Source organism: Heliangelus exortis, chromosome 8 (genome assembly GCF_036169615.1).
Source record: "Heliangelus exortis chromosome 8, bHelExo1.hap1, whole genome shotgun sequence".
Taxonomy (NCBI): Eukaryota; Metazoa; Chordata; class Aves; order Apodiformes; family Trochilidae; genus Heliangelus; species Heliangelus exortis.
Genome location: NC_092429.1, coordinates 738,246 through 748,564, shown reverse-complemented (window position 1 = coordinate 748,564; position 10,319 = coordinate 738,246). Strand labels below are relative to the sequence as shown.

At 46.8% G+C, this 10,319-nt stretch overlaps 1 long non-coding RNA gene across 2 annotated transcripts in view; it reads right to left on the bottom strand.

Annotated features, from left to right (window-relative positions):
* Positions 1-3,135: 3,135 nt before the first annotated feature.
* LOC139798795 (uncharacterized) overlaps positions 3,136-10,319 on the bottom strand; it is a 211,944-nt gene continuing 204,760 nt past the window's right edge. For both annotated transcript variants that reach the window (XR_011726978.1, XR_011726977.1), the window contains one exon: positions 3,136-10,277. This is a non-coding gene — a long non-coding RNA (uncharacterized lncRNA). The remainder of the gene's footprint in view (positions 10,278-10,319) is intronic.

The following is a 10,319-nucleotide window of genomic DNA, read 5'->3' as shown; positions in this document are numbered from 1 at the left end:
GTGACTTTTTGCTCTTTTACTTTCTATGCTTAAAAAAAAAAAATACTCTTTCGACTCGGTTATCTTAGAAAAATGAGTGTTTCTACCAACAAAGTTAAAAATGGAGTGGGGTATAGAAGACATCAGCAGATTTTTATTTTTCTTTTAAGAAAGAACAAGAAAATGGTGTAGCAGCAAGATTTGTGCTTATTAAAAGATAGTACCAGGGCTCCAGGCTGCATTTATCAGACACAGTGACAAAAGTCTCGTGTGGGATTTACCACTGCCTCTCACTGGGGAAAGCAACCAGCAGCTAATGAAGCCTGAGTTTGTTCAAGCAAATCAAATATCCCATAAAAGATCCTAGCTGGCATTTCCAGGTGGATGTGAGGCTGGGAACCAGATGAAATATTAGGAAGAATTTCTTTCCTGAGAGAGCAGTGGGTGTGGGAACAACCTGCACAGGGAGGGGGGGGAGTCACCAGCCCTGGAGGGATTTAAACCCCATGGAGATGAGGCACTTCAGGACATGCTCCAGAGGCCATGGTGTTACAGATATTTATGTTTATTTTCTTTGGGGGTGGTGGTGGGGGGGTGATGTTGACTGTTGGATGTGGTGATCTTGGGTGTCTTTTCTAACCATGGCAATTCTGGGAACTTTATTTTAGCCTAAATCTGCTGTGGGATGTGTTTTGGGAGAGTCTCCTCCTCCATGTCTGGAGACTCCTCTGTCCTGTGGTACCCCATGGAAGCACTGGAGAGGAGCAGATAGATCCTATTGTCAACATTTAACTCACTCTCAATCAAGGTGTTCAAACTACCTTCAAAAAATAGTTCCAACTATTTTTAGTTATCACCACTAAAAATCCTCAAAGCCCCCACTGCCATGGGTTGTCTTTTTATTCTCCATTTGCAGATATCTTTGAGAAAAACCAAGGCATAAATTTAATGTTTAGTAAGGGTAATTGTTAGGATGCTTTAGTAAAAGATGATGATTGAAGTGTTCCTGCACACACAATTCAGTCCTGCCCCAGGACTGAATGTACAAGTTGGTGTCTCTTCCTCACAATGTGCAAGCTCAGAGGTGAGGAGTCTCTAAGGGATGTGAAGAGTAAATGTGTGGGGGACACACAAAAAGAGAGGTTGCAAGCCAGGCTTTAATCCATTGGTGACATGTTTTTAAGGTGACATTCTTTGCTTTCCATGTATTAATTAAAGCATAAACTGGCTGCTGAGCTTATCTTTACCAAGTAGGAACTATTAATATTCTTTTTTTTTTTTGCTTTTTTTATTGGCTTTTCAGCTAAGGCACAGAAATGCCAGCTGAGCCAATTAGCTTTCTAAAGTTTAAGGCTTATTACACATGCTAAGAAATGAAGTTCTTGGATGTACAGTAACGAGCTACCTTAACATGCAAGAGAGTGGGCAGATGCAATCAATCAAAATAAATCCATCGGTGTTACTCTCTAACATTTTATTGGTAACTATAAAGTGAAAGGAAAGTGGCAGTGATCAGAATAGAAACCCTCTGATTAAAATTCAATTTGTTTTCCCTTGCTGTAGTTGAGCAGACTCCATTCAGCAGGTGAGGGTGAATGCACTCTGGGAAAACCAAACAGAATTAAATGAAGACATCATCTGATTCAGATCCGGAAAATAAGCCTTGTGCTTCTCCCTGAAATCAGCAGCCTGACACCACCCATTAGCATTGGGAAAGGAACAAAATAAACCTGACAATTGGAGAGATTGGGTGTTTTAGATAAACATTTTTGTTGTTGCCCGTGACAATATATTTTTGTTTTCTCCTCATTAACCTGCAGACAGAAATTAATTCTTGGGGCTGCTGTAATGCTGTTAGCAGGAGTGCCTCTGGGATTCAGCTCCCCAGCCCTTGGCAGCAGTGCTCACAGGGTGCTGTGTATGGCACACAGCATCAGCTCTGCCTGGGGTGGCCAGGGAGGAAGCTGAGCTGCCTTCCTCAAGGTGATTCCACCTCCAGGTGTCTTCACAAGGTCACCTTGTCCAGGCTGAAACTGTGATTTGATCCAGGAAGACACTTTCCACCAAATGAGGGTTTTAAAGAACTCCCCACTGGCATCCCCATGATTAATATCTCTGCTTCTGATAAATCATCTTGAGGAGAGGCATTGGAGTGGGAGCTGCTCTGCCACCAGACTTGGTGCAGGAACCCTTCAGCCTTCTGAGGCAAGGCAAAGATGCTGCAGGGAGGAATGCTGACAATTTTGTGTATCATTTCCCAGATGTAATTAATGCTATGTTTCATGACATAATTAATGCTATAATATATTGTCATCTATCAAATGTAGAACTGCTTGGGAAAGTGCAGCATCACCACCTTCAGATCCTCTGCTGATCCCTGTGAGTATTTGTGTTGAGTTTGCCTCTGTTCCCTCTCAACTACCCATTTATCAAGCCAGACTCATTTGGGATGCAGCTGCTCAGCATCTCCTGGGGTCCTGCAGATCTCAGTGTGCAGCCTCATTCCCACAGCTCTGCCATAAGCTCCCACCAGAGCAGTGTGCAGTTATTGTGACATTCCTCATCTTGTCCCTGAGCTGCCACTGGGTGCTCTCTTCTTCTCCAGTCAATGTCTTTTACCCCCCAGGCAGCTGCAGTTCAGTGCCAGGTGAGGCAGTTCCTGAGCATGCAAATGTTTCTACAACAGTTTTAGACCCTCTTGATGTGAAAGTGGCTTCCTAAGACCTGTTATGTTGTTGTTCTGCTTCTGCAGAAACATTCAAATCTCTTCAGTTTTATATCCTTCCTTACAGAAGAACAATGTAAGAGAAAAAGGCCATGATGGCTTAAATGCCACCATCACCAGATTACTGCATCTCATCTCAAGTTCTGCCTCTGCAGGGGACCCTTCACTGGGTCCTCTGAGGCCTCTTAGCCTTATTCTCCCAAAAGCTCTCTGCTGAAAGCTTGTGCTCTTCAGCACATTGCTGTTTAATGGCAAGAAAAGCAATGTGCAGAAAACACGGCTAGAAAGTGGACTTTCACCCAGGGATACTGGTTAATTCACTACAGGCATCACCCAGGAAATTCAGTAATTCCTTTTTTTTCCTGAATACAGTACATTAATGAGAAATAAATGCCCTTTCCCCCTTTAAAAAAAAAAAAGTAACAGTTAGGAACAATACAGCCAAAATGTTTTATTTGGGCAATACAAATACAATCAAATCAAAAATATCACAGATTTTCATACATTAGTAAGAAGTTACTGTACACTTGAACAGTTGCCATTTTTACAGCTAACAGAGCTTTACCTTTATTAAAATGTATTTTCCTCTCACATAAAATATACACTTTTCACTGACGTATTTTACATCATACACCTCTCTGGGATAAGAAACAGTTCACAAACAATGCACGACAGAGGCCATCTTCTCTAACCCCATACAAAATATTACATAGAAGCAAGAAACACTGGTATATCCTACTAGGCTGCAGCCCTCAAATGCCATAGTCTGTTGCTACTGAAAATACCACATGCATCATCAAATGCTGTACACCCTTAGGAGCTTGGCCTTGGCAGGTTGGTCCTGGTCCCACTCTGTGGGGAGTGGTGAGCACTGACTCATGGCTGGCTCTTCCTTTGTCTTCACATCTGCAATTAAACCCCCCTGGAAGGATCTTCCTGCAGCCAGAACAAAACCCAGATGGCTTGGGAGTGGGAGCCCAGGGCCACCAGCCCTTGGCCCTGCACTGCCCTTACATTGCCCTCCCAAGCAGTACCAGGGGAGGAGAGGGGGAAAGGAAAGTTGTGGTAGGGAAGGAGCCCTCCAGGTGCACCCTGGCAGGCACTGCTCCTGCCACTGCCCCTGGGAGCTTCCCCAGGGAATACCAAGGACCCTTTGTTCAGCAGGGAATAAACACCTGGTCCCTCCAGGCTGGAGCTGAGATTTGGAAAGCATTACAGACTCTGTTGACTTCAGGTTGAAGTAATTTTAAAAAGGTAGGAAAATATCACTATGTTTTAATCCTGGGAGAAGTTCTGGTGTTGACCTAAGGAACAAAGTGGTGGAAAAGTGCTTTTCTGCCTCCCATTGTACAGCAGTAAGGTTACAAGGAAGCTACTGAGCTACTTCAGAAAAAAAAAATCTATTTTAAAGAGGCTTTTTCTTTAATTGCAAAGAGGAAGAGCTGCCCGGGTACTGAGACAGAGACTCCATGTGCTGCAGCATTGTTCTGCTCATGTTCTTCCCTCCTGGTGCCCAGCCCCGTGGCTCCCATGGGACGTGGAGCTGCTGAGGTTCTGGAGGAGCCAGCCCTGGGGTCCAGGAGCATCTTCCCCAGCCTGGTATCTCAAGGCTCCTTTCAGCTCCTTTTGTACAGCTTGTCCCATCCTGCTGCCAGGACAGCTTTCCACAAACCCCCTTCCTGCCTGGGCCCCTCCCAGGAGGACATCCCCTGCCAGCATTTCTTCTGGGACATGTGGAGAGGAGGTTGTTTCTCTCGAAAAAAAAAAAAAAACCAAACCGGTCCTCAATAAATAAGGCATCTGTTTAATCTAGTTACTGTAAACCACTTGTTATAAACTAAACCCTTGCTGTGTCCTGTCATCTCCAGATGATTTATTTAGAAATGAATAAACAGGAGTAATATATATATTTATATAAGTATCCCTTTCTAAACATAGCACAATGTACAACCTTGGCAACCTGATTCTGGAAGAAAATACAATCCTTAACAGAAGGAACGTGAACGTAGGGAAAAGCAATTCAATCATCTCCCCTTTGTGCATTTACTGTCAGAGATGGCTTTATCTTCTCTGGGGCTAGTGGCCACCCAGAGGGGAAAGGCCACGGTTTGCCTTACACCCAGCCCAGCTCCTGGGGTCCTCCTGGACCCCCCCAGGTGACTCTGTCAGGCTTGGAGGGGCTGGCTGGATGGGATGGGGACAGATTTGGGGTGAGGGATGCTCTGACTGACCTGGCTGCTGCTGGAGCCAGGGCGATTCCCAGTCCCTCAGCCTTGGAGCAGCTTTAGGGAAGGGCTTTCTGTGCTGTGATGGATGATGCTTAAAGGGAATTTGATGCACTTGGGTTCACACTTGTCACGGGAATCTGTTTGGTGGTTTGTGGTTTGGTGTGTTTGTTTTTGGGTTTGTTTTTTTTCCCCAGCAGTGCAGGGGTGAGCACTGTGCTGTGATGAATTATGTTTCCTTGGATTCACTTGGCTTATGGTGCTATCAGCTCTGAGCAAGCTGGAAAGCAAACAAACCCAGGAGCTGATCTTTTGACACAGGTGCTGTGTGCCGGGCTCAAAGCAGAAATTTCATCAGCAGAAGACAGATAAAGGTGTGATGGGTGTCATCCATAATGTGAAATCTGGCTCTGAAATTCTGTGAATGGCACATTATACAGAAGCACTTCCAAGTTCTTGGATTTACTGTGTAATTTAGGCAACAAACTGATTTGTGAGAGCTGCCCGTGCACAAACATGGGCAGAAGTTGGCTTTTATCTGCTTGCTACTTTGTTTGGCATAAAATCCAGTGTTATTTGCTGACATTTGCCAGTACCTCAGCTAAATGTTCATCCATCTGAAATTCATTACAAGTAGCTTGTCAGGGCTGGGTTTTGCTTCAGTCTCATCATCAGTAAAATCAGAACAAATTTACTTAATCTAAACTAAACTGAGGTTTGGGGCCCTTGTATGAAAGGGCTGATTTCTGGAGCAGCTGGGGTGAGTGTCTGGGTACCCTCTGCATACCCAATCCTATCTGGAGGCTTTGGTTTCCATCCTGTGTGTCCAAGGAGGCAGTGTGTGCCTTCCCTGCAGCCAGGCCTGCTCTGGGAATGCTTTAGCATCTCTTACTGTGAACTTCTCTGCTTTACTGAGCCCCTGAATGGGAGTCCAACACCTCCCCTTGCAGGCTGACTTCTCCTCTTTTACATATTTTCCAGTAATAGTTTATTTTACAATAGAAAGAATAGCTGTTGAAAAATGCTTGCTGACTTGCAAAAAGTTCTTGGTTCTGTTTTGTTCTTTTTAACATTAAAGATACCAAGATGGGTGGGAAGCCATTTGTTTTTGTTCATCAATGTTAGGCAAAATGGACCCCCCTCAGATTTTCAAAGGCAACGTGATATAAAGGGGTCCCATGAATCAACAGAAGGGACAAAGCCTGACTATCCCCATCCTGAATTCTTTCCACCTGGTTTTTCTTTGCTTTTGTTTGTTTGTTTGTTTTAAGGCCTGTTTTAATAAACACCCTTGCAGTTCACATTTGCTCAGACTCTTCTGCCTGGGAGTCCCATGGGCTGTGCTGCATCAGCAGGAAAGCTCCAGCTTCCTCTGTCAGTGTGCAGGGACTTGCACTGCAGTTTGTCAAATAAATCAGGGAATGATTTGGGTTGGGAGGGACCTCTGAAGCTCCCCCAGTCCAAGCCCTGCAGTATCAGGGACACCTCACCCAGATCAGGGTGCTCAGAGCCTCCTCAAGCCTCACCTTGAGCATCTCCAGGGATGAGGCCTCAACCACCTCCCTGGGCACCCTGTGCCATTTTTACCCTCATGGGAGAGAGTAGGGACACCAAACAACTCTTCCCTCTGCCCACAAGGGATGAGGTGGTGGAGATGGGGTCTCCAGCCCAGGTGTCCCTGATGGGGTGGAATTGCAGGGCTGCTGCCTGGGGACAGTGCCACCCCAGAAGGCTCTGTACCCCACCTGTCCCCTCATCTCTCACCTCCCCAGAGAGGAGGTGTTACCCCCAGCAGCAGTTCCCTGGCACTGATCAGGTTTCCATGGGTGTAGGATTGTCCAGATGTTGTACTTTACCCCCAGCAGCTGACATGGAAGCTTTCTGTTCTGCATGGCTGAGTCCTGCCAGGCTTCCCCTCCCTGCTCCCTAATGCTTTTTTTGACCTTATTTTCCTGCTCAGTGGCTTTTCCCACCAGAGCTGGGATCCTGCTGCTGAGTGCTGTCCTGAGTGGAGGAGGAGGAGGAGGATCCCTGCTGGGTGATCCCTGCCAGCCTCCAGCCCTCCCCTACCCAGCCCTGCTGCTTCCTGCCTGAGGATGAAACCCCAAACCTCACACCAGGTAAAGGTCAAACACATCAAACCTGTCCAAGCAGGGGCCCTGCCTGGGACTGGGGAGAGGAGACCACAGTCAGCAGGGCTCAGCTCCATCCCCCAGCCCAGGAATCAGGCCTGCCATGGGAAGCACCCAGCGTGCTGCCAGGATGGAGCTCCTGCACCTGGCTTGGGATCAGCTTTAGCTTTGTAACCTGCAGCAGCTCTGCTCCCAGCTGCATTCATTTTTTTGAAAGGGAGGCATTAGCACCACTGTGACTTTGCTTCTGCCTCTGCTTTGATCTTGTTTTTTGAGCCGTGTAATCGAGAGCTGGAGCCTGATAGCTGAGATTGGGGTTTATCTGTCAAGCTTTTTTTTTAAGCTCTTAGAAGCTAACAGGGAGATTAGGTTGTGAATATGGGCTTCATATCCTAACCCCTTATGCAAATCAGTTTAACACAGATGACAAGGCTGCTCCCTGGGTATAATGCAAAACACACCATGTTATTATATATTAGACCTGCTCTGTAACACAAAAAGAGTTAGAGGAGCTTTACTGTGTCCATAAGTGTTCATAATTCATTCTTCTTGTCCTAGAAATGAGCTTTAGCCTCTCTCTAACAGAACTCGTCCTATTGACTGCTTGTTTTGCATAACCAGAAAGAATTCAGACCCTTTTCATTGATTTGCTACCCCAGTTTTTATCGGAGCTGTCTGGGCTGATTCTTACAGAATCACAGAATGGCAGGTTGGAAGGGACTTCAAGGATCATCTGGTCCAACTTTCCTAATGTCATCATGGATGTGAGGTGTCCCAGCACCCCCTCGAGCTGAGACTTCAAACTTTCCACAGTGGGGGAATCCACCACCTCCCTGGGAGACCATTCCAGGGCCTGACTGTCCTCAGGGGGAAAAACTTTCCTCCTTGTTCTTGCTTCATTCCCTTCTCCTGGAGTTTGGCTCCTGGTCCACAGAGGTCAGCTCAAGCTGCAAACCCCCCAGCTGGACTGGCATTGCATTGAAACCTGGGCATCTCAATCTGCTGCAGGTGGCTTTGCCCTGCACACAGGAGGCAGGTGAAATGCAGCAGGGAGGTGCTGGATGGATGTAGCTGAGCCTCCTGTGAACACAGCTCTGGCCTTACAGGGTCCTCCCTGGCTCTGCCTTAGGGGGTGGCTCTCATCTCCGTGGGGTCCCCCAAACACTGCATTTTGTTGTTGGAGAAAAACTGAGAAGCAGCTGTTGTGCAAAACCTTGTTTGATGATGTTTTAAGATAGTGTGGGGGGGTTGTTTTGTTTTGCTTTTTGCTGGGTAGGGTGCAGGACTGAATGAGCCACGTTTCCCCAGGTGACAACACGTGGGGTGTGACAGAGCAGGGGCTCCTCTGGTGCCAGATCTTTATCTGTATTTATCAAAGGGGAGATACAGGAGTGGAGCACATTGTTTGACTCACCATGGTGATGATGAAATACAAAAATGGTAACTGCTGAGTAAATGTTAATAGACAGCATTGTCTGCTGGGCATGGTGAAAGAGCAGTACCCATTAAGGAAAAAAGACATCAAATCCCTAGGAAAGCTGTTTTCCCTCTTGTCATAATGACCAATGCTGGTAACAGGATTTCTAATGGATGTTTTATACTCTCCCCTGAAAGTATCTTCCTAATGAAAGTCTCACTCTGTCATATTTTTATGTATTTATTTTCAGCATATAAAAATGTGGCAGGCATCCTGTCTGCTGAAATGTGCTTGTAATTGAGCTTCAAAAGCCTGGGCAAGCTGCTTCACAAAAGGCACTGATGACAATTGGCAGCCCAGCCCCTTGGAGCTCCAGCACCAAGTATTGACATGAGATGGAGAGTTAATTCTGAGAGGAGTGGGGACACATCTCCAGCTCCCCTCCTCAGCCAGGGGAGGGACCAGCTCTGCAGCTGAGTGCTCAGCCCCAGCACTCCAACACTCTCAGCTCTGCTGCCCAGCCCAGGGGGGAGCAGGAAGGTGGCACTGAGCCTGCCAGCAAAGCAAAGGCTTGTAACTGAGGGTCAGCCCTCTGCAACAAACACTCCAAGTCGTGTCTGGCCGTGTGGGCTGGGGAAAGCCACCAGCACATCACAGCTGAACTTGGGCAGAGTTTGGTCTTGTTTTGTTCTATTTTTAAAACTTAATTTCAAACGAAATCGCCAGGCACGAGGCAGCTCCATGGGGAGCTCCAGGGTGCTGCCACCCAGGCTGGCTCTGTGGTGTCTCAGGCAGGGATCTGCTGGAAGAGAGAGGGAGGACAAGAGGAGCTTTATTCCCTCTGTTGTTTCACATGGGAGGAAGTTCTGATAATCTCATCATCCAGAAACACCTTCCCTGCAGCTCCTGCCTGGGAAGGGGTCAGTGGCTCTTGGAGCACCCATCCTGGAGCAGCACCCTCCCTCCCCCTCCATATTCACAGGGTCCCGTTCTGTACCCTGACTCTTGTTACATAGATTAAGATTTCATACAAAATCTGTCCTTTAGCTCATGGACCTCCCTTGGCAATCAGTGGGTATGTTATACAGACGTGGGTGGGTTTAGAGCAAGTTATTAATGCAGCAATATTATTTTATTTATTCCAATTTCACTGCTCGTAGCTCTGCACAAAGCCAGGACTGCTTCATAGTTCCTAATAAATCACCTTAAAAACATGCTTTCATTACTTGTCTGGATGTACTTTTGTTTTTCTGCTCTATTTTTAGCTCTAATATATGCAGTATCACTCTGGTGTTATTGCCATCTTGGCTTTTTTTTAATACTGAGCTTTATGTTGCAGGACTTATTTATTCTCTTAAATTGTCTTATCATATGATAATGTACTAAGCCTTTTGCTCTGGATCACCAAGGAAAATATATTTGTGGAAGGAAGAACAGATGGTGCTGAACCGAGGCGTTTTTTGGGGTGCTGCTGTTTACTGCTCTGCAAAATCCTCCCTGCATTAGCAGAGGAAAGGAAATTGAAGTTGGATGCACCAGCAGCCTGGGCACTTCTGCTCCAGGCTCTGTATGATCCTGTATCCCTCAGGCTTCCCAAACACTGCAGTGTGAAACAGGAGAGGAAAAAGCCCAAGTCTGTCAGGGAGAGGGATAATCAATAGCTGCAAGCTGTCTGTAATGACCAAAGCCAAGGGACCTGCTCAGCCCTGTCCCAGGAAAGGTCAGCAGGGTCTGGGCAGCCCATCCCTGGTGCCTGGCTGTGCTGGGGACAGTGACCTCCTGTCCTGTCCTGTCCTGTCCTGTCCTGTCCTGTCCTGTCCTGTCCTGTCCTGTCCTGTCCT